At 34.6% G+C, this 25,564-nt stretch overlaps 1 protein-coding gene across 6 annotated transcripts in view; it reads right to left on the bottom strand.

Annotated features, from left to right (window-relative positions):
- The window catches only part of IL1RAPL1 (interleukin 1 receptor accessory protein like 1), a 1,213,847-nt gene that overhangs the window by 158,497 nt on the left and 1,029,786 nt on the right, over positions 1 to 25,564 (bottom strand). The gene's annotated exons all lie outside the window — the stretch shown is intronic.

Here is a 25,564-nt window from a genome sequence, read left to right as displayed (position 1 = left end):
AAGATGCTCAATGAACTTTTGGGAGGTGTGGATAAATTCAGCAAAGAGAGAAGAAAACATAAAAATGGAAATGGAAATTGTAAAAGGGAACCAGTCTGAAATGAAGAACACATTATCTGTGATGAGAAGTATATTAAATGGAATAAACAAAGGAATAAACATACTGAATAAAGAAGAGGATCGAATGCCCTATATAGAGATAGGAAAGCCAACCAGGACACACAATCAGAATGGCAAGAAAAAAAGATGCCAAGACTATAAAAATAATTTAAGGAGGATATGGGACACTATTAAGGCTCCAAATATTCATCTGATCAGCGAACCTGAAGAAAATCAAGATGTTGAACAGCTGTTTGAAGAAATAATTATGGAACGCTTCCCTAACCTGGTGAAGGAAATGGATATAAAACCTCAAGAAGCTTAGAGAATTAAAAAAAAATCAGGGATCCAAAGAGGCCCACACCAAGACACATCATTATTAAAATGCCAAAGGTTAAATACAAAGAAAAACAAATAATTACTTATAATGAAACACCCATAAGTCTGGCAGCTGATTTCTCAAAATAAACTATGCAGGACAGAAGGGCTTGCCACAAAATATTCAACAAGATGAAGACCCGGGATATACAACCAGAATAATTTATCCAGCAGGCTATCATTTAGAATTGAAGAACAGATAATGATTTTCCAAGATAAAAATAAGCTAAAGGAATTTATCACCACGAAGCCAGTATTACAGGAAATATTGGAGGGACTTCTTTAAGAAGAAAAAACATGTATCAAAAACAGGAATAAAGAATGGTAACAACTACATTGCTATCAATAAGTACCTTAAATGGAAAATAATTGAACCCTCCAACAAAAATATAGGTGGCTGAAAAGATAAGAAAACATGACCCCTACATATGAAAAGGAAGGAGATGGAAAAAACATTGCTTTGATGAACCTAGAAGGTATTTAAGTCAGACAGAGAAAGATAAACACTATATGATTTCATTTATATGCGGAATCTAAAGAACAAAAAGAATAAACTAATTAAAAATAGACTCACAAAAATAGTGGACAATTTGGTGTCAGACAAATGGGAGGGAGATTTGGGGGCATGGGGAAATGGGGTGAAGGGCTAAAGAAGTACAAATAAGCAGCTGATGGATGGTCACAGGGATGGGGAGCATGGCATAGGGAATGCAGTTAGCATTAATACATTGGTTAGGTAGAGGGTCAGGGGAAGGAGGGAGCAATTGGAATTATTTTATGAACTATATAGATGTCTAACCAATGTGCTGTATGCTTGAAACTAAATAAAAATAAATGAAATAAAACTCTTAAAACATGGGATTTCAGAGATAAGTGAGGATAGGGAGATGGACATAGAAGGAAATGATCAGATGATTTCCAAAACCCTTGAAATCACTGCACATGATATCTCAGTTCCTTGGTCTACTTATTTGAAAGCAGTCCAAGCATGATTTATTTAACTCAAGACCTGTTGAATGTTTTATCAAAATTAAATTCTACTGGTAGGAAATGTGTTTCTAATGAGCACAAAAGCTCGATAACACTGAATCAGTTTTAGAGGAATTCATGTAGAGTAAGGTAACTTGACAGTTTCACCAAAGGAAAATGTTTGAGAGTCAATGATTCAAAAAGTTTTCAACACATGCCCTAAATTTTGACACATTAATAAACTATCAATTTAGCACATCTATATAAAGCATGAACTATATATCAATTTCTGACCTACGATCTTGGGTACTGCACCAAGATAAGGGCCCTACTCTCTTGGAACTTATCAGAGGGTTGAGGGAGATGAGGATACAGGCAACGAAGAAGTGAACAAATAAATAAACAAGTAATTTCTGATGGAGCTAACTGAAATGAAATAAATAGCATTGGGAGATACGATAGAGATTGACTTGGCCCTATTTTGGGCAGGATAGTCAGAAAGATTCTTGGAAGAGGTGATACCTGAGCTTAGACTTGAGGGACAAGAAGGAGTAAACCACAAGGCAAATGAAGGAATAGCAAGAGCCAAAGCCCTAAGCTGTGAATGAGCTTGGTATGTGACCAGAGGGGATGTGACAGGATATAAGACCTCAGAAGGAAACAGGGCCCTATTGATACAGGGACTAGCTGACCATGATGAGTAGTTCAGATTTGATTCCAGGAAGTCAGGAAGCAGTTTTAAGTAAGAAAGTGGTTCAATCTGATTTACCTTTAAGAAGTGGCTTTCACTTCTTTGTAGAGAATGGATTATAGAGAGACTCATGAGGAAGCTTGGAATAAGAGGGTGACAGAAGACTTACGGACGGGTACAGGGCCAAATTTGAGACATAACCAGTTGGACTTAATGAATTAGATGTCAAAGATGAGAGAAAAGGGGTGGGGGAAAGGATGGCACCAAGGTGGATGGCTTTAAAAATATTCAATATCTAAATTCTGTTTTCATTTTTATTAGATACATATAATGGGCAAATATAACTTAAAAAGCTAAATAAAGTAATTTTATAAAACAAGTGAGGTAGCCATTGCTAAAAGCCATGCCACTGTATAATATTTTTAGTCATTTTGTTTTACCAGAGTTCTGACAATTTACATATATTGTTAAATTTATTTATAGGCAAGACATGTGATTAAACTGTAAGAATTCAGGACAATTTCTTATAAAGGATAACTGAATTAAGCACACATTTTATAGTTTATAATAACAGCCTTGAATGTTTGAGACTTAGGCTTTAAATAATGGGAATTAAAGAGACATTAAAAGGGAATAAGTCTCCACAAAAAACATTCACAAAAACAGGGAAAGGAATGAGATATTTTCTGAATAGCACTAAGTATATTGGCAGCAATTCATGGTGAATCCTAGTGGTAACTTTTCCAAAGAAATCACATAAATTCACCAAAACATTAAAGAACAACTTTATTTCATTTAAAGAACAGAAAGGCACCAAATATATGGCAGTGGTAAAATGTTTAGGCTGATTGGATACTGTGTTAGCCTCACATACTATATAATTGATAGAATATTACTAGACAGGGAAATTCATCAGGAGTGTTAGACTTATAAATGTTAAGTCAATGGCAAAAAGATACAAAGTTACTATCTTTTTATGATCTGAAAACCTTACATAATATTATTTTGGTCTTAAATACTGATTTTGATCTGAGACGCTCAAATGTTTAACGGTATGTTGTCTGTTAGATTCTTAATATGAGCTAGATAGCCAATCCCCAATCTCCAAGAACACCTTAAGATATATTTTAAAAAACTCATGAAGAAAGATGAGAAATAAATGAAAGAAGATATTTTCCAATAGTTTGCCGAAAGTCTAGACAAATTAGAAGAATCACTTATCTGATGTCAAATGCAAACTCTGGAGGAAATAAGTGGTTTCAATTTGTTGGAAAAAAAAGCTGTTTCACCTGAAACTATTGCCAGAAAGATACCAAAGAAATTTGATTTTTCCAAAGTTACCAATCACCCAGAATGAGATTACCCTTTTCTTCTGTTTTCCAGTGTACCTTGCAATAAAAAGTGGGAGTCTAAACCTAGAATAAAGCTGGTTAAAAGGAAGTCAAGTCAAATGGACACCAGTAGCATATATAAATTTCTTAGTTGGATGAGTTGTCCATTGCCTAAAGGAATGATTGCCTTTGGTTCACTTTCCTAACAGTTGTTATTTTGTGGAACTTTGCTTAGTGACGTGGCATCATGAAACGTTACTTTAGCAATTTTCCATAAGCTTTAATAAAAATGAAACTTTCAGATATATTAAACCTCATTTGAATATAATTTTTTCAAAATCAACACACAAAGATAATTTCTCCTTTGTATTCAAGAATAGAAAGAGACATCAATGTGGATTAAAACTTATGAATAGAATGCCTCAAAAAAACAACAAAGCATTAACACTTTAAGTTCCAGATTCACTACTTTAGGCATATGCATAAATAATGAGATTGATGATGCACCAATAAAAATCTACAATATACATATCTTAATTGATCCATTACAAAAATGATTCTTTTTGCTTTGCTTTGTCATAAATATAGCTAATTATGGCAGGTTTAATCGTGATAATTTAAAGACTGGTCTACTATGCTAAATTTATTTAGTGATCCAAAACATTAACATAGTAATCATGAATGCATCAGGGATTTCTGATAATTGTCTTGCCCAATTAAGCATCAATGTCTACTAAAACTGCAAAAGTTTCAATTCTTAAGGAGATCAGGTTAGGGTAGAGTTAAGTTTGCTTTATGATCCTCATGAGTATTGCTTTGTTTTGTACATGCTCTACTTTTTCCCACTTTCTAACATGCTATGTAGTTTATTTATTACATATATTGTTTATTGTTTATGTTCTCTCCCTAGAATATTACATCCACAGAAACAGAAATCTGGGTCTATGTTGTAGCCCAAATGTCTAGAAGAATGCCTGACACATAGAAGGCACTCAGTAAATATTTGTGGCGTTAGTGAATGTTCTTTAGTTCTGAATAAATGCAAAACCATTGCCTCACTGAATAATTTGTACCTGCATGTGCATAAGCACATATCGAATTTAAATCCTATTTACTTTCAATGCCTTTATAATCTCTTGGTAATCAATGAGTGCATGACAATAAACAGTAAAATATCACAGAGCAACAAATATTGGGCAAACATTAAATATTTGTTTTAAATGAGGGTATCATTAAAATTTGATTTTAATGCTTTGGTAACAGTGCCTTCTGATTAAATAGACTTTGAACACAGAGTTTATTGTAGCCAATGTGACACATGGATAGCTTGTATTATAAAACATAAAGATGCTGTCTTTGTTACACAATTCCAGAAAAATGTAGAAACAGAATTACATGTGATAACTAAAAAGATGAAGCTATTCTGACAAGCATAATAAAGACTTTGGGCATAGGGAACAAAACTTGATTTTCTTATCTCAGCTCCAAATGTCACAAACACCTATGCGAGGTCTTAATGGTAAAGAAACGGATGCATTCTTCATTTCCATCTGTGTAGTACTCTTGTGACTCTCTAAAACCCTAAAGTTGCCTTCAGGTTTTGAGCATCCCACAATTCCTTACACACTTGTTTCCTTCTTAACCAAGAAATGACTACTTTTTAAAATAGTAAGTAGAATAGCTTCCTCTAATCAGCATTAAAATAATAATACATGACTAAAACAAAACCCAAAAAGCTTTCCAAGTTCATCTTCTTAATAAAAAAAATAATCTATGTTAATGCAAAATACATTGGCTGTAGTTTAGATTGTTTGAAAAAGTTTATCGTATTTTTAAATTATATAGAATTCAGTATATGGGCATTATGCTAGGTATTTTGTTATGCCCTTCCAGATTCACTCTCTGTTTTCTGAGTACTGAGTGACTGCCACCACTGTCCCTCTCCCCTGCCCCCGAATCTCACCACCCCCTATCTCTCCAGGTCCAGAGTGGGTTTCATCAATGAAAATGTTCTCCAGCCTCGAGAACAAAGGTCCCTTCCACCAGGTTTCTATGGGTTTGCCTATTCCTCTACTGAGAACCTCATCTTTTGTCTGGAATCCTCTCAGTAAAATCATCCTGCTTCCCTTTGTCTCTTATATCCTAGTGAGAGTAATGACTCCCTATCAGTACTAGCCCTAGGGTACAACACTATCCTTACTGTTCTTATACACTTTGTAAATAGTCTCTCTCTTCATCTTACCTGGTTTGGGAGTGCCATCTCTTTTCTGCTAAACCTCTGATGAGGTATACATTGACTTTCTTACCCCAATCCCCTGCTTTAGACACGCAGATTTCTCCATCTCTGTAAATGGCACAAAGTTCAAGTAAAGACTGATGGATCACCTTGGTTTCTCCAATTCACTTATTCGTCCACATCCTGTTTTTGAGTCCTGTCAGGTCTACAGCTAAAATACACTTTGTAATTGTCCACTTCTCTCTTTTTTCCACAATAGACACTCAAGATATTTACTGAATGAATGAACAAAATTTTTATGCAAATCATGCCCACTTCTCTTTTTCTACTACTGCCACCCCTCTAATTCAAGCTACCCTCGTTACCTCCCTGGGGTATTGCAATAACCTCCTAACCAGTCTCCATGCCTTCTTTTTAGATTGAGTTATAATTGACATACAATATTATATTAGTTTCAGATGCACAACATAGTGATAATATATATTATATACATTATGAAATGATCACCTCAATAAGTCTAGTTAGCACCTGCCACCATACAAAGTTGATAACAATATTATTGTCTTCTTTCTGTGCTGCAAATTACATCTCCATGACTTACGTACCTTATAACTGGAAGTTTGTAACTCTAGATCCTCTTCACTTGTTTCTCCCACTCCCCACATGCAGCTTTCTTTTAATTGCAATAGTCTTTATGATCTCTTTCCCTACTTCTTGCTCTTCCCATACTTCAATCTACATATTAAACAAAGAGACCTTTTAAAAAACACAAATAGGTAATGCACTGGTAACTTAAAACTCCATAATGGCTTTCCATTTCGCTTAGGTTAAAATGGGATCACGTTACTGTGTGTGACCTGCAAGGCCCTATAGAAATAACATTCTGCCTGGCTCTTCACTCATCAAACAACGCTGCCTACCTTTTAGAAACCACTGTTCTCGTTTAAGCTCCTCAAACAAACTGAGCTCTTTTCCACTTTGGGGCCTTTGTATTCACTCTTTTTCTACCTGATACATGCTTCTCCAGGGATTCTCTAGAAATGGGTCTGTGACACCTTTCTTTTCTGGAGTGCCCTCATTTCTTTTATAGCACTGATCTGTGATCATTCTGTTTATTTGGTGTTTGTCTATAGTATGTCTCAGTCCACTGAAGTGTAAATTAGATGAGACCAGAGACTTCACCTACATCCCCAGTGCCTAGAATGGTCTGGCGCATCAATCATACTTAATAACTATTTGGTTGTTGATTGAGTGAATAAATGCTTCATCATTCATTCCTGCTTCCATTTTGACAAGGGACTTCTAGTCCTAACCACACAAGGTTACTATATTGTGTCTTTATTTTCTATCTCTGTGGCCTGAATATATAGATTGTCTTATAGTAATTCAAATTAACTATCTTCTCCATGCTCAACTGTTGGAGCTGATGACATTTCTTCTAAAACACAAAGTATTCCCATTACCTCAGAAGATTCTGCCATGAGCAGGCAATGACTGATCTAATTTCTACCATCATGGTTTAATTTTCATATCTATGCCTATACACTCTTTTGTGTCTGGCCTCTTTGCTCAACATAATTGTTTGAGATTCATCCTTGCTCTTATTCATACCAGTAGTTTGTTCCTTTTTATTGGTGAGTTGTTTTCCATATATGCTTGTATCACTATGTGTTCACTCATTTGCCTGTTAATGGGCATTCAGTTTGTTTCCAGGTTAGAGCTATTATGAATAAAGCTGCTGTGAACATTTGTGAACAAGTCTTTTATGTTGATATACATTTTCATTTCTCTGGGTAAAACAAGAGTAGAATCTGGGATCATAGGCAGATAGATGTATGTTTAACCTTATAAGAAACTATTAAATTTTTTTAAAGTGACAATGCTAGTTTTCATTTCCAACAGCAATGTTTGAGTATTCCATTTGCTTCATATCATTACCACTTGGTATGATCAGTCTTTTAAATTTTAGTCATTCTAATAGGTATGTAGTGGAATCTCATTGTGGTTTTAATTTACATTTCCCTAATAATGTTAAGTATCTTTTCATGTGCCCATTATCCATTCTTATATCTTCATTTGGAACATATCTATTTACTTAATGAAAATAATTCATTGAAAGTTTGCTGTAATTACTTGTAAAATAGCTGAATTTCAAGTACACAGCACATTTATTAACAAATTTTAGCTTCAGTGAACTGATTGCTTGATGGAGTTGAACTCTTCTAGCATTCATAGTGTAATAAATCTTATTATATATTTTAATATAAGAACCTACTACCTTGTTTACAGGCATGTTTTTTTCTATCTTTTTGAAAGGACAAAGGTAGTCTGACTAGTGCAATTTACCAATATCCTCATATTGAACTATTTTCATTGTTTTAATTTAAAATTATAATCAAGATTAGAACATCTTATTCTCCCTAAGATATATGTACTCTGAAATTGTCACAGTAAGAGTTTGCCACAAATGTAAGAGGAGATAGAGATGGCTCATTTGCTTTTAAAATGGATACAATGAATATAGCACATGTAGGGAAAAATTAACTAACTGGAACAAAACGTTTTTCACAACCATTCTTCTCAGCTGGAAACTCCACTATCACTTTTTTAAAGATAATAAGAAAGTCTATAAACTGAAAATGCCTCTATTTTTAATCACGTAAATCCTGTGCTAATTCTGAATTTGATAACTAGAGAAGCCACTCATGAAATTTCATATCAACATATATTCTTCAAAAGTACAATCTTATTTTTTGCTAATCCTACAATTAAAAGGCCTTTAAATCACTGTGTTTTTAACCAAAATGCGTTTGCATTTTGAATATAAGATATATGCCTATGTATGAGTAGCACACGGAAGTTGGGAATGTATCATACTATGCTAAATACAATGCATTAGAAACTTACATAATGAGAAGTAGAATGAAGGGCCAAAAAACTGAAGAAGGCTGAGATCTGTCTCTATTTCATTTATATATTTTTGTTTAAATTAAACATTTTTAAAAGAAATTTTGGTTACAGTTGACATTCAGTATTATTTTATATTAGTTTCAGGTGTACAGCATAGTGATTACATGCTTATATAACTTATGAAGTGATCCCCTGGTTAGTCTAGCACCCACCTGGCACTATACCTAGTTACCATGATAATATTACTGGACCTGTTTCTGTTTTAATGATGGAATATCTAGTGGGATTAAACACTTGGGATATTCATCCATAGGAATTATAGAGAACCTGGAATCATGAATCAGGAACACAAGTAGTAACAATGTGATAGAAGCAATAGAACCTATGTAAATAAAATTAATTTTCTATGTTATATGAAATGGTTACATAAATTTTAACCAAACTTGGATGGTAGGTCTGGGATGGTCTGGTCTAAAATATAACACATGTGATATATATATGGTTTGGGAGGGCCTCAGGAAGCGCTTAAAAGAAACAGTTATCCTCCAGAGCTGCTGCAGATTTCAATCGTAGTCTGTAGTCTGTGCAGGGTAACTCTGTAGTTAATGTGGTCATCAGGATAGCAACAGTTTGGGATTAAAAAAATATATTGGTTTATGATTCTTTAGAATAACTCAGAAAAATTGGGCTAAAATAAATGTGTGTTTTTCTTGTATTAAAAACCAACATTATTGCTGCTTTTGTTTTTAGCATTAGGCCACTCACATTTTCAAAATATTACCTCTAATAATACAATAATAACACCAGGAACAACATTACTACTACTACTACTACTACTACTACTACTACTAATAATAATAATAACAACAACAACAACAAAAAATGCATAATAATTTTTGGTTCAAATACACAATTAATATTTGTGAGGAATAAAGTTTAATGACAGAATTTATACATTTCTCAGGAACTGTGGAAAATACTTCCCTTCCCATAGTTACCATGATTTTGGTTTTGGTTTGAATTCTTCCCTCTTTCTCAAGCTACATACCTCCAACTCATTTTATCCTCTGAACACCCACATCTAATTAGAAAATTTTCTTCAAGTAAAGCATTCAGTTATTTCTCTTCTAATTCCTCCCTATTGCCAGTCACTTCAGTTCTTGCTCACAGCCTCTCTCCTTGGCTAGTTAATAAAACTTGTTTGGGGGCTGCCCTTCCATTTTTTGACACACCTTGATATTCTCCCTCTAGCACCAAGGACTCAACACTCTTCTGCAGCTCCGTCCTCTTTCCCTGTTAAGAAGATGCCTGTTCTCTGTCTACTAACTTTGACTCAGACTTTGGACCAAAGCAAGCAAATTAAACCAACAAAGTGTAAATTGTAAGTAAAATGGGCAGAAGATCTGAACAGATATTTCTCCAAAGAGGACATATAGATGGTCAATAGGTATATTAAAAGATGCTCAAGGTCACTAACCATCAGAGAAATGCAAATTAAAACCACAATGAAATATTACTTCACACCTGTCAGAATGGCTATCATCAAAAAATCAAAAAACAAGTGTTGATGAGGCTCGTGCTCTGTCGGTGGGACTGCGAATTGGTATAGTCATTATGGAAAACAATTTGGAGGTTCCTCAAAAAATCAAAACTAGAACTATCTTATGACCCATTAATTCCACTTCTGAGTATTTATCCAAAGAAAAACAAAACATTAATTAGAAAAAATATATGCAGCCCTATGTTCACTGCAGTGCTATCTATAATAGCCAATATATGGAAGCAACCTAAATGCCCATCAATAGACAATTGTATAAAGAAATTGTGGTACATATATACAATGGAATATTACTTGGCTATAAAAAATAAAATGTTACCATTTTCAACGACATGAATGGACTATAGGGTATTATGCTAAGTGAAATAAGTCAGAGAAAGACAAGCACAGTATGATTGGATTTACATGTAGAATCTAAAAACAAAATAAATGAATAAACAAAACAGAAACAGACTCATAGATACAGAGAACAAACTGGTGATTGCCAGATGGAAGGGGTGTTGGGGGCTCAGTGAAAAAGGGGAAGGGATTAAGAAGGATAAATTGGTAGTTAAAAAAGAGCCATGGGGATATAAAGTACAGTTTAGGGAATATAGTCAATAATATTGTAATAACTATGTATAGTGCTAGGTGGGTACTAGACTAATTGAGAGGCTCATTTCATAAATTTATAAATATCTAAACTCTATGCTGTATACCTGAAACTAATATAAAATAATAATCAATGTCAACTATAATTGAAAAATTAGAATTAAAAATATAAAAGTAAAATAAGAAAGAGGGCTATTAGCTCACAGTCATAAATATCTAATTGTCAGAAGTTATTAACGTGATTGTCAGGTAAAGGATTAGAAAAGTGGCCTGCCTGGGCCTCTTAAAAACTTATAGGTACCAGAAAATTCTAGGCATCACCTAAGCATCATTATAATTTTTTAAAATTCCTAGTAAGCATTTTAATTCTCTGAGCACATCATGGATGATTTAATTTACTCTTTGTTAAAATGCTAGCATCTGTTGTCAACTCTCAAAAGCAAATAATGTTTGAGAATCTATAGCAATTAGTTACTCACGGCCACTATGGAAACAAGATAGCATCACTGGAAATCAAGGATTCATGTAATATTCTTTAATGTTATTATGATTTATAACATTAGCATTTCAGAATCTGTGATATAAAAATAATGTATGTGGAAGCACTTGGTAATTTGTGAGACAATATGCAGGTGATATTAACAATAACAACAATAACATAGATGTTATAAGATCTTTAATGATCTGAGCCTAATTTGCACAGTAATTATGTTGCCTGATTTTCTCTTAATGCTGTCCACATAGAACCATGCTCTTAAAACCTGTGTCAGGAGAAGCTTTCATTTGTTGCCCTCATAATACTAATATGGGTCAGGGAAATAGAAGGCATAGGGTAGAATGGAGAAGGGCTGGTGGTAAATTTTTCTGCTCCTCACGAAGATATTTCCTTTTTCCCATGAAAACCCAAGAGGTTCCATTAAGTCCCCACAGACATATATGATCTCATATTTGTTGACATAATCTGATTAAATCTTGAGACCAAATGTTTCAAGTATGACAAAACTTCCAATGAATTTTAAGTGTGTAATTTATGTAGATTAGATCATTTCACTTAGCAATACAATTTAATAGTATCTGTTTTATTGAGTATCTGGAAGAATATTTTTTTAGCAAAAACCTAACTCATATTAGTATGTACTTCATTGAAAACTTTTATAATTATTCTAATTGTTATTTCTATCATAATTTATACATTTCAAACTTTTGGGGGGAGGAATGAGAAAAAAGTTCAGGCTTTGTTAGCAATTTCCATCACCACAAATTTCTAAAAGACTTGCTAAGCCAATGAATACATCTGGATTTCAAATTACTCAAAATAAAGGGGAAAGAATCAGAATTGTCCAAGTTGACATGTCCACATGGTTCAAGAATAGTAAGATAAAAGGGATTTTTTAAAATTAATCTTGTCTATAATGAAATACGAATAATTGTACTCAGTCAGTAATAGTTATCCAATCTCATACTAGCAATGACAAATAATGCAGAACACAAAAGCTTCCCCCATTTAGATGAATGTAAACAATTTTGCCCTTGCTTTCAAGGCACAGACCTTACAGAATAATTAGGTTTAAATATAGTTCTGTTGTTTTTAAGCAACAGATGGCTGCCATCTTGAAACTTCCATTTTTATAGAAATATTTTATTATTGGCTGAAGAGCCCAAAAGGATTTTCATTTGTCATTCTGTCTGCATGCCTTTCTTTATTAGTTTCAAGTATAAAGCACATTGGTTAGACATTTATATAGTTTATAAAATGATCCCCCTAATTACTCTTTCTCTCTTCTGGCTCTCCATCTAGCCATTATATTAATGCTGACTGCATTCCCTATGCTGTGCTCCCCATCCCTGTGACCATCTATCAAATACTAATTTGTACTTCTTTAACCCTTCACTCCATTCTCCCAGCCTCCCAATCCCCCTCCCCTCTGTCTGTCACCAGATTGTCCTCTATATTTGTGTATTTGTGAGTCTGTTTTTGATTAGTTTATTCTTTTTGTTCCTTAGATTCTTCATATAAGTGAAATCATATAGTATGTCTTTTGATTTGTATGAAACACTAGTTCAGAAAAAAAAATAAGAGTTTGAATATGAAGGGTGAATGTTTGGTAGCTCTCCATCCCCAGATTCCCGTTTGTGATTAGAGAAGGAGCCAAAAATAGAGATCAGGCAATTAATAGGCCCCAACTGTCTTGACTCAATTAGCAATGGAGTAAAGCATGCATGACCAAAGCCTAGAATGAGGTTTGGGTTTTACTGTACCTGACTCCCACTGAGTAATAAATCAGTATTTGTTAATGAATGAATTACATTCAATAACATCTTCTCTGAAATAATAAATCTTCAGTTTTTATAATGTAAGTCTATGAAAGCAAGCATTTAAAGATACTTTCTCTAACACTAGATATCCAGCTATCAAGGGTCTTAATTGAAGTTGCTAAAAATGTTCAGTTTTTTAAATGTGGCTGTTTGGCCTCATACAAGCAAAGTCTGAGTCTCTTTTACTTGATGAATTATATCAGATCATTATCAACAAGTAATAATCTGAGAGAACCTACAGCAAATCAAGAAGAGAATATAAACTGTAAAATAGTCTAAATTACTTTCTCAAAGTATCCTTTAAACATCTTCTCTTCCCCAGCCCCCTTTCATCAGTTCCAGGAAGTTGCTAAAAGTCTGGAATATAAACCGATATTTCTGACTGAGGAAAATTATACTTCACAATCAAATATTTCTAAAAGTCAATTCCGATGGAAGTGAGAAAGCAACAGGTTCAGCAATAACTGATTGGGACCTGAATTAAGTTGAAGATGAAGTGCATGAGAAGGGAGTAAGAGAATTAGAGATAGGAAGAGAAAACAACTGTTCATTAAAGGGTTGAGGATTGCAGGGTTGGCAGAGAGGGTAGATCCAAAATTACTGTCACAGTCCTTGGTTTTGTAACTGGAAGGATGCTGATTCCATCATATTATCCACGGAAGACAAAAAATAGTAAGTCAGTTCATGTATAAAAATACGGTGTTCACTCAGCTTAAAACTTGCTATTCCCTCTATCAGGAATACTGTTCCCCTACCTCAGCACATAAGTTAACTGTCCCTTATCATTCAGGTGTCAGCTAAGACATTTATTTCTTCAGAGAAGTCTTCTCTCAGCATTGAGACGATTAATAGGTATCCTTAACATAGGTTCTCATTTTGTGCTCTACTTCTTTTTAGCCCTTATGATATTTGCTTCTTTATACTATACCTATTATCCCAGTAGACTGAAAGCTCCAGACAAGTCTTGTTCATAAGTGAATGCCCTTCACCTAGGACACTGTGTTTATACAAACTTGTTCTGTAAAAATTCAGTAACTGAATGAATGTCTGATGAGTTTTTCATCAAAGGGGTGGCAATGGCATATGACCTGTCTGTGTTTCCCTTTAATTTATCGCAGGGTAACCATTTACACCCCATGAACATCAGCACACAACAGCATGCCATTCTCTCAACTTCTTCCTTTCCCATTTTGCTTATCTAATCATCATAGATTTCTCTTCCCTAGCTCTTTGTCTCACTTGTAAGCTTCCAAACAACCCCAGTGATGAATAAGTATAGGAGTAATGAAAGCAACAACTAGGAAATGGAAAGTGAATTAGGATATAATGACTTTCTCAAGCTCATGGCCCTAGAAAATGCCCTAATTCTGTTTACAATTCCCACCAAAGTCTTCATCTGCCTCCTGTCTTGTCCCTAATTAGATTTGCTTTCCTTAAGCATCATGCTCAAGGCATTCTACTCAGCAATTTTGTTTAGGTTTCAATTACCCTTATTTTATGGCATGGTTTCTACTATTTTCTTTTTTTTTCTAGTTCATTCACTTTATTTTTTCCATCTTTATTGAATTATAATAGACAACTAGTGGCTTGTATTTACATTGTACAATTCAATTTTTTAAGTTATAGTTGGCATATAATAATATACCAATCTCAGTTGTATAGCATAGTGATCAGATCCACATAACTTGCAAAGCGATCAACCCACTAAATCTAGTACCCTCTTCCCCCTTACATATTTATTACAACATTATTTACCATCTTCCCCATGCTACACTCTACATCTCCATGTCTATTCTGCAACTACCCATTTGTACTTCTTAATCCCTTTGCCTTTTTTGTCCCCCCAACCCCTCTCCCATCCAATATCCCTCTAAATAGTCTCTGTATCTATGAGTTTATTTCCACTTTTTTTTGTTGTTGCTGATAGTATTCTTTAGATTCCACATGTACATGAAATCATGCTATATTTGTCTTTCTCTATCCGATCCGTTTCATTCAGTACAATACCCTCTGGGTCCATCAAGGAAATATCTTTTTCCATTCCCATCCTTTTAGCGTATGTGTGTCTTTTAATCTGAAGTGAGTTTCTTGTGGGCAGCATATGTAGGGGTCTTGTTTTCTTATCCTTTCAGCCGCTCTATCTTTTGGTTGGAGCACTTAATTCTTTTCCATTTGAGGTACTTGTTGATAAGAATGCAGTTATTATCATTCTTTATTCCTGTTTTTGATACATTTTTTTCTTCTTAAGGAAGTCCCTCCAACATTTCCTGTAATACTGGCTTGGTGTTGATAAATTCCTTTATTTTATTATTATTATTATTTTTTGTCTGAGAAGCTCTTCATCTGTCCTTCAACTCTAAATGATAGCTTTGCTGAATAAAGTATTCTTGGTTGTAGACCCTGGGTTTTCATCACATTGAATATTTGGTGCCAAACCCTTCTGCCCTGCATAGTTTCTTTTGAGAAATCAGCTGCTAGTCTTACGGGTGCTCCCTTGTAGATAACTAACTGATTTTCTCCTGCTGCTTTTAAGAGTCTCTTTTTGTATTTAAACTTTGGCATTTTAATTATAATTTGTCTGTGCATGAGCCTCTTTGGGTTCCTCTTTTCTGTGACTCTCTGAGCTTCCTGGGGTTGTATGTCTATTTCCTTCAATAGATGAGGGGAGTTTTCCATCATTATTTCTTCAAGTAGCTCTTCAACTTTTTGTTTTCCTTCAGGTATCCCTATGACATGGATATTTTTACATTTAATTATGTCCCATAGGCTCCTTAAATTATTATTACAATCTCGGCTTCTTTCTTCTTGCCATTCTGATGGAATGTCCTTGGCTTTCAGAGCCTCTATATAGGCCATTTAATCCTCTTCTTTATTCAATTTGTTTATTCCATTTAATATAGTTCTCATCTCGGATAATGTGTTCTTCATTTCTGACTGGGTCCCTTTTATAATTTCCATTTCCGTTGTTATGTTTTTTTTTGTCTCTATGCTAAAGTTCTCACCGAATTCACCTATACTTCCCATAAGTTCACTGAGCATCTTTATAATCTGTGTTTTGAACTCTGCACCTGTTAGATTGCTTGACTCCATTATGTCTGGATCTCTGTTCTGTTCTCTCATATGGTTTCTGCTTCTTTGTCTTCGTGTTTTGCCTGCCTTTCCATGTCTGTTTCTATGTACTAAGTAAAGCTCCTAAGTCTCCTGGTCTTATTAGTATGGCTTTGCGTAGTAGGTGTCCAGTGGCACAGTCCTGAGAGGAGTTCAGCTGTAGGCCAAGTCTAGTCTCAGCCTCTACCCTTCTGGAGCTACCTGTTAAGAGTCAGCAAGCAATCCACAGATGCTGTGCATATAGTTGCCTCAAAAGGTTACACCAGAAACCGAGACCAGCTGTCTGGAGTGCGAGTCTCAGCAAGGAGCAGGTGACTTGCTGAGGATACACTTAGATGTGGCTGCGAGTCGGGGGAGGCAGGGTTTCAAGGAATCCTCTCGGCAGAGTGACCTCTGTTATCCAGTTTGATGACGTCACGACTATGGCGAGCTGTGTCGGTGCACTGGTTAGGGGGAGGGCTCAACAGGGAACAATGGAAACTGCTGGCACTTCTGTCTTGCCTTGGCCCTCATTCCAACAATGTTTCCCTGTAAGTCCCTAGTGCTTCCTGCGCACAGCCGAATTAGCACTAGTGATCACAGAAAGCAGGTCCATCACTACGAAAATCTGCTTGCTGACACGGCCCCTTTAAGAGGCTTCTGCTGCTGCTGCTGGAACATCCATTTCACTCAGACGCTCGGGACTGGGCAGCCTCATGTCCTTGCCCTGTCCTACCTTCTGCCGTTATAGGGTGCTTTCTTGGATTTCTCTCTAGTTGCATGGCTTATTCCTCTACATCCCAGGCAATTTTTCCTTGCTGCTCTCCTTGTTTCCGTCGCAACTTTGATTTGGTTGCCCGAGGGATGAACAGAGCCTCTATCATCTGCAGCATTTTTGTTCCTCATTCACTTTATTTTTTAAAAAATTTATTTTCTTGTGGTAAGAACAGTTAATATGAGATCTATCCTTTTAACAATTAAGTGTATAATGCTGTACTGTTGACTATAGGTACAGTGTTGTACAGCAAATCTGTAAAATTTACTCATTTTGCATAACTGAAACTTTCCACTCTTTAATTAGTGACTTCCACCCCCACCCTGCCCAGTTCCTGGAAATCAGCATTCTACCTTTAAAAAAAAACCCAGAGACTTATTTTCTCACAGTTATGGAAGCTGGAAGTCCAATATCAAGGTGCTATCTGGGTTGGCTTTTTCTGAGGACTCTCTCCTTGGCCTGCAGATAGCCACTTCTCTCCATGTCCTTACATGGCCTTTCCTCTGTGTTTGCCCATAGAGAGAACTTTGGTGTCTCTTGCTGTTCTTATAAGGACACCAGGTCTATTAGATTAGGGCATATCTTTATGACCTCATTTAATTTTCATTATCTCTTTAAAGGTCCTATCTCTAAATGTAGTCATATTGGGGGGTTCACTCCACTCTGGTTGTACTATTTTAGATACCTCATATAAGTAGGGTCACACAGTATTTGTCTTTCTGTGACTGGCTGTTATTTTCATTACAAAGGCATAGTACTTCACGTGTAAAACAGCAAGGAGAAGTATGCTTAAACTGGAAATTTTATCAGAATTATAATACTGACCTTCAAACATTTTAAAATAGTGGAAACAGTTTATTTCAAAGGAAAACATTAAAGAAGATCTGATTTAAAAACACATCAAAGTAGAGCTGCTTGGTGTGAAGTCAGGCTGTCAACAGCCCCCACTATGTCTTCCCAACACAAACACCTCACTAGTACTTGATAGAGAAGGTCGAACTACAATATTTCTACAGAAATGCCTTTCTAGTTCATAATTACTGATATAGGAATTTATAACAAATGATTCTTTGCATATCGAAGGATTTTTACATATAACAAATTACATCCACTCAAACCCTATACATCAGAATTTTAATTAGGTGAGAGAAATAAGCAGTTGACACCTTAGCATGATACTCATGTGTATCTTAAGTGTTGATTATTGTTGTGTATGCAAGGGACTTATTTAAGTATTTCACTTCTTTTTTCACCTTGCAGTATGTATTAATCACTTCTTTGTCTGGTTATATACAAAGTTCACAAAGCTCCCTAAACTTTCCTTTGAAACACTGATTATGTTCCCGCTTCTGATATTGTGAACATTAAGACAAATGGAAAATATCTATTGATAATGAAAAGCTTTATATGCACAGATCAGCCCTCCATAGCCCTCTAAATACAATTCTTTCTTAAATCAAATTTTCTTTATATAAAGTCCACTTAATAAAAGTTTAGAAGTTATTTACCTGACCAAACCATTGTTTTTACAGAGATAGAAAGGGAGGAAAGGAGGAAGGAAGGGAAGGTAGAATGGAGATGGAAGGAAGGAAAGAAGGAAGGAAGGAAGGAAGCAAAGAAGGAAGGAAGGAAGAGAGGAAAGAAAGAAGGAAGTAAAGAAAGAAGAGAGGGTAGGAGGGAGGGGGCTGGTTCATATAAATAGTGGGCTCTCTCTCTCTCTTATTTGAAAAAACTATATTACTAGGCTGTTCTACATACACTATACACACACATATACACACACACATACAAGGGTGTGTGTGCATTGTATGTATAATGTTCTCTCTATATATGTGTATAGTGTGTGTTTATAGGGCATAAAATTAGGAAACCTCACCTACATTATAGTTTTGGGTCACACCTTATAGCATAGCAAGACACACACACGCACACACACCTCTCAAGGTATTTATTAACCCAGATGAACTGTAAGGATGTTTATGTCATCATTAGCCTGTACCCTTTCCGAAGATTAGCTCAGACAGAAGTCAGGTCTGCATTGTTATTTTGCTACAGCTTGCAACCCTGAGAAAGTACTGATGTTCAAGGTAATGACAAAGATGAATTCAATGAGAGACAGATTAGCAAGAACACACATGAGTTGAGCTGTGCTGAATCAAAATATTAAATTTAAATTAAACTCTTTCTTATGTAGTTAGATTCATAATTAAGTTATAAGCTTCAATCTCTAAATCTGAATGCAATTATGCTAAAGCTACCACACAGTGACAGATAAAATATCCTCACTATATAAACTCAAAGGCAAATTTCTGAGCTACAGAAATATGTGGGTGTAGTAATGAAAACCCACTGCTGAAAACCAACAGAAAGTGGTGACAGCAAAGTTGAAGAATCTTTATCCTTAGAGCCATCTCTAGTTGCACATAGACAACCAACTCAGAAAGGAAACAACTACTTAGGGACAAACCCTTGGACTGAAACTCTTTACCTAAAGTTGCTTTGAAATATTTCCTCACAATTTTACTGAAGTCGTAAATTAAGAGTTAACTTACTTGTATTTTCATCTTCTAGTATTACTTCAAGTTCTCATATTTTAAGCAGAAAAATAGCTTACCCCTTGTAATTTATCAACTCTTCCATGTGATTTTTAAAAACCTAGAAATCACATCAAATAGGTAGCAAGGAGTAAAGTGACTATATCATTATTGCAGGATCCCTTAAAGGAATTTAGGAAGAAATGATAACAATGACCCACAGGGCTTTCCAGCAAATGGAGAAGAGCCTTCTCTCTGTGACAGTGTTAGAAATGAAAATGAAAGGTGCCTATTTCCATACTAAAGCAAGAGGTGGGAAAACTAATCAGCACTGGCTTTTACTGCCAATCCCTTTTTTCTACCCTCTGTTCCAAAGAACAATAGCAATTAACTCCTACCCACTATCTTGTACAAAATACATTTAAAATTTAAACTTGAAATAGGATAAGTAAACAAATACTGTTTGAATTTAATATAAAGTACAATAATGAAGCTAAAGACTTTCCTTGACATTGGCTCTCACTACAAATCTTAGAACTTCGAATAAAAAAAAATGAAAAGAAGGATTTTGGCATCCTTTACAGAGTTTGGGATATACATGAACACATACACATACAGACGTACACACAAAGAAAACTCACATGGTTTGTAAGGGTGGTGATACAACCATTAATATATAATATTAATGTGTTTCCCTTTATACTATCTGATCAGACTCTGTCATACCATAATGACTCATCATAATAATGTTATAATTAAATTGATAATGAATTAATTTTACATTTTAAAAGTTAAGAGTGAGATTTCTTTTCAAGGATGTACAAAAATTGTACTTCAACATAGTCTATATCAGAAATATTGTGCTGCACTTTTCTCCTAAAGATAGAGTTGAAATTTATGGTAGAAGCAAAGAGATAAACAGAACGGGTTAAAGTGGTTTGCTCTCTACTATTTATTTGAGCCATTACAGTTTCCTATGATTTTACAAACAGTGACCCCAAACTATTTATGAGCAGGTGAGAAAAAAGACATTCATTTTATTTTTCTTACATTTTCCTTCCTGTCATAAGAATTCAGACAATAGAGAAGCCCTACCAAATACCTTATCTGCTGCAAAGCCTTGACTGATTTCATGTGCAGATATGTGGTCAATGATAGGGTTTAAATCTACAAATCATAGAAGAATTACTTTTTCCTCCCTTTTATTTAAGAAAACATCATTCAGTGCAACCTTTTAAATCTGAAATGATACAGCAACATTTTCCTTTGAAAAACTGGGACACTGTTGGAAGGAAACAGAACAAATGGAAAACTATAATCTATGATATAATCTATGATACACTGTCATGCTCACTCACTTCCATCAAAGGTGGATATTTTTTGGACACAATTTTATCTCTGCAAACTCACATACTCTCTTGCTTCAAATATTCAAACTTGGAGGTGACACTCATGGTTACATAAAACCTTAGAACCCACAGGGTCAGCATTCTTTTTCAGGGAAAAGACATGGCAGGCACATATAGTAACCACCTGAAAAACGTTCTTAGGAAACAATAATTTGTTTGAGCTATGAATGTTGAGATGGAATGACTACTTCCATAGGGCACTCAATTATGATCCCATCCTGTGGAAATTCTCACTGAATTCTACTATCCCACAAAACAAGCCACAGATCAATAGTTTGTTAGTGGATCAAAATGCCCTTCAGATATCAATAGCAGATCTGCAAATCTGAATGGGAAAGTTATATATTAAAGACATTTACTTAATTTGGAACACAAAATGCTACAGTGTGTGAAGTTGCCATTTATTACATAGATGCATTTAAAGGTCCTAGTAAGATAATAATGGTAACAGACACCATTTAGCAAGACAGAGTCATAAAGTACAGATTGTGAAGTCAGCCTGCCTAGATTTGAATTCTAGCTCTGTCACTTAATGGTTCTGACACTTAGCCTTTATTTACCTTCATTTCTTTATTTTCACAATGTGAATAACATTTGTACCTACCTCATAGGCTTAGATTAATCATGTAAAGAACTTACCATACTGTCTGCTATATAGTGAGAAATAAATAAATGTAATCTACTATTCATTTTTATACCTGACAAAACGTATCTCAAATCAGGTTTCCTTACTTGGTTAAGTACTTTAGCTTTCTCCTTATGATATCTGTTCTGTACACTGGAAAACAAGTCAGAAGAAAGCATTTTGTTTGTTTTCTTTTATTTCGATATGGGAAGGGTGGAAGGCAAGAAGAAAGACAGATGGATTGAATTTTAGTCTCAACCTCAGTATTAGACCAAAATTTGCTATTTGGTTTCATATTGTGCTTTGGAAGGATGAATGGCCCGTGCCTCCATCAGGTTTTATTTTTAGAATCCTTCAAATTGTACTTCATCAGTGATTATGTAGTTGCCATCCAGCATAATATTGTCAGTCATGTGATGAGGCATATTACTAGGTTTTATTGTTAAATACTGAATATCCACTTTCAAATATAGCCAAATAATTTAGATGTAAATTGAGGTGAAAAATCTCTTTATATGCTGTGTATATTTAAGTTTTATCAGTCAGTTGAAATACAAAAGTATATTTATTGTGAAGGTAAAATGCATAATCATTTTGAAAAATAGTTTTGTACTTCCTCAAAACTGTGACACAGGAATTCCACTCATGTGTCCTCATGAAAACATGTACACGAATGTCCATAGTAGCATGATATATAGCAGTCCCAAAGAAGAAAAAAAAACACCTAAATGTCTGTCAATTAGATTAACAAAATGTGGAATAGCCATACAATGGAATATTATTCAGCGATAAAAAGGAATAAATTTCTGACATATACTACCACATGGATGGATGAACCCCGAAAACATTATCTTAAATGAAAGAAGCCAAACACAAAATGCCACATGTTGTACAGTTCTGTTTATATGAAATGTTCAGAATTGTCACAGTCATAGAAACATCCTCCAGTTAAATTCATAGTAGCTACTGAATTCACAATCAAAATGTGTATGAGATCTTGCTTATGTTGTCTTGCAGATTAGGTAATATTTAACATCTGTCACTAGGAAAACACAATCACTAAGCAAAAGTAAGTACTATACAGAGAAAGACACAGACCACATTTTGTGGTCTACATACAGTTGATCGAAAAATTACCATTTTTGTTGCTGAGCTCCATTAAGGTATTAGGCATTCACAATGGTTCTGACCAGCCCCGCACATTTGTGTATCTTAGTGATAACTAATGCCAAGTATGCAATCAATCAGTCAACTGATACTAATTAGTAGCTAAAAAGGGGAAGGCATTGGGCTAATGGTATAGCCCTGAGCTGTGCACTGAACACTAAAGAGGGAACTCGGCTCACTGTGTATTCACTTTTGTTTGAAAAGGTGAAAATAAAAAATATTTCTATGAGCAGTTTTAGTTTCTATGCATAAATTTTCTTTCAGCTTAAAATGCATTTGAGGAAGTTTATTAATGAGAAGATTCATGAAGTTGGAATCACTGAATCTAAAATAGTTTTTCATTCCCAGGTCATTGAATTCAGAAAGAAGATCCATCACAAAACTTGTCACAATAATATAAAGAAATAAGTATAATTTTTAAAGAGTTATAGTTAAACATTGTATACTGTTTGTCAGGGATCATGAAGTAGAAAACAGAATGTTTTAAAATAGTGAATAATGACTTGGAAAGCTTGATAACTATAATGGAGGTTTTACTTTTTAATTTAGAGCTATTAAACAGAACAAACAACATTCGTAATGATTTACTTCAAGATGAAACACCATGCAAAGATACGTTTTAAAAGCAGTCTATTTTGCTTTAATTCACTTCTTAATTACTTTAATGTTTTATAATAGTGTAAAAAAGATCAGTCACCAGGAGTTTATGGGGATAGTTTTGATCAATTAAAAATATGCATATTTGTGAGCCATCATTACCTTATTGTCCTAGAAATGACATGTAAATGATTGCTATTAGAGTCAGCATTAACTCTTGTCTATTTTGTACAAGTGGTATTGCATTATCCTTATAAAAATCAGTAATTACATAAATCTCAGATAATAAAGACTTATTTCCTATACCATTTATTGAACAATTAATGCTAAACTGCTTTGTACCATATGTTGCATCTTTACTTTAAATTTTATTCAATAGTTATGTTGAGTTCCCCCATATTGCCATTTCCTTTCACCATTTACATTATAATTTCCTCTGGAATACTAATAACACTTTATACGTTTCTTTGTACTGTGATATCTTAATTAACAGCATTATTAAGAGCCAAGAGAAAGCTTGCCACGTATAAATGGAAATACCTTCCAAATGAGTGGAGGGAAACATCTTGCAGTATTATGGCTAAAAGAGCGGAAGGATTGACAATGGAGTTCGCTAATGTCCAGTCCTTAACAATGACAATTGTTTATTCATGGCTTATTGTGTATGAATTTATATCACTTCCGGAAGTTGGTTAAAAAAATCAGAAGCTATTTAAAATGGGGACAAATTGTTCAAGACCATAAAGGATATAAATATCAATAAAGGTTGGGAATTGTTTTTAGATTAATAAAGACCAAATGGACATGCCATCTGAATGTATCACATGGTTCTTTATTAAGTCCTGGAGGAGGGTGCGGAGTGAGGAACAACTGTAAAAGGATGTTATTGGGACAGTTGGTGAATTTTGAATATGGACTGTATATTGGATAATAGTACCATAAATTTCATAAATAGGATAATAATATTTTAACTATATAGTAGAATACTTTATTCTCAGAGAATACACGATAAAGTATTTAGAAATGAAGTATCATGACATCCTCAAGTAACTCTCAAATGGTTCAGGAAAAATTAAATTTATATGTATATATATAGAGAGAGAAATTTAGAGAGAAAGGGAGGGAGGGAGAGAGCAAGCATGCATGAACAAGTGAGTGCAAATGCTGGCAATTGATTCTGGGTGAAGGGCGTATGGATGTTTATTGTACTAATTTTGCAACTTTTGTCGGCTTGAAATTTTTTTTTTAAAGTTGGTGGGAAAATGGGAATCTTGTGCAGCTTGCAACTATTTTTTCACAAGGAACATCCTGGTTAGAGAAATAAGAGGCAAAAGGCAATGGAAAGTAAAAAAGGCATATTTGAGGCATAACAGACAAAATGCAAATTCAATTGATGCCAAATGTGGTTTTGCAAAAGTCACATAAGAATATGCCTGAAATGAGCAAAATAAACTCATACTGATCATAGCTGCTCCTCTGCAGCGTATCACAGGAACATACTGCATGTCTGATATTAAACAGTCACATCTCAGTGACAGCCCATATGTTAAGCCCTTTCAGAAAGATGCCTTCGGATACTACTAAGCACAACCAACATTATGCTGAGCCTAAGTAATTTTCAGAATACTTCTATATTAGACAAATGTGTATTAAATATGTAATTAAAAATATATGACTATTATTACTTTGCATTTGTTTATTGTTGCTGTACTGAATATTTTAATAACTTCTTTCCCACAAATAGCACATGAAATGTTATTGCAAGCAAATTCATTTTAATTAGTCATGTTATAAATTACACCAGTGGCAATGCCCTAGTGGCCTAGCAGCTGGGAGAATACAACTTCTTCATTCACATGTAAATAAGCAGGGATGACAATTCGGGAGCCATTGATAAAAAAGCAGAGAACTGCTTCTATTATTTTCATGCCTAAAAACAATTGAGAGCTGAGTTGTACCTGTAAAGAAGGAAACCACTTTGAAGCCAAGGATGAAACCTCTTCTTTCACTTGCCTGTTTTATTCCACTTGAGAACAAAGAATATAATGAATGTACCACATAACCCATTGCATGAAACACAAAACATGATTTTTTCCCCACTTATCTGTCACTTGAATGAGTGGAGGATTCATTTATTCTAATAGTAATTTTAATTAGTTTCCAGTTGATACTGGCCATGAGCTTTTCAGCAGAAGCTCTTGTCCTAGTTTAGTATCTCACTGCCCAGCAGGCTGTTGAGCTCTGTTTACAAGCAGGAGCTGACTTGGCCAAAGAAAGAAAATCCACTTAGT

The sequence above is a fragment of the Rousettus aegyptiacus genome, unplaced genomic scaffold (assembly GCF_014176215.1).
Source record: "Rousettus aegyptiacus isolate mRouAeg1 unplaced genomic scaffold, mRouAeg1.p scaffold_m13_p_9, whole genome shotgun sequence".
Classification (NCBI taxonomy): domain Eukaryota; kingdom Metazoa; phylum Chordata; class Mammalia; order Chiroptera; family Pteropodidae; genus Rousettus; species Rousettus aegyptiacus.
The sequence above is the reverse complement of the archived record's forward strand: the minus strand, read 5'-3'. Positions and strand labels throughout refer to the sequence as shown.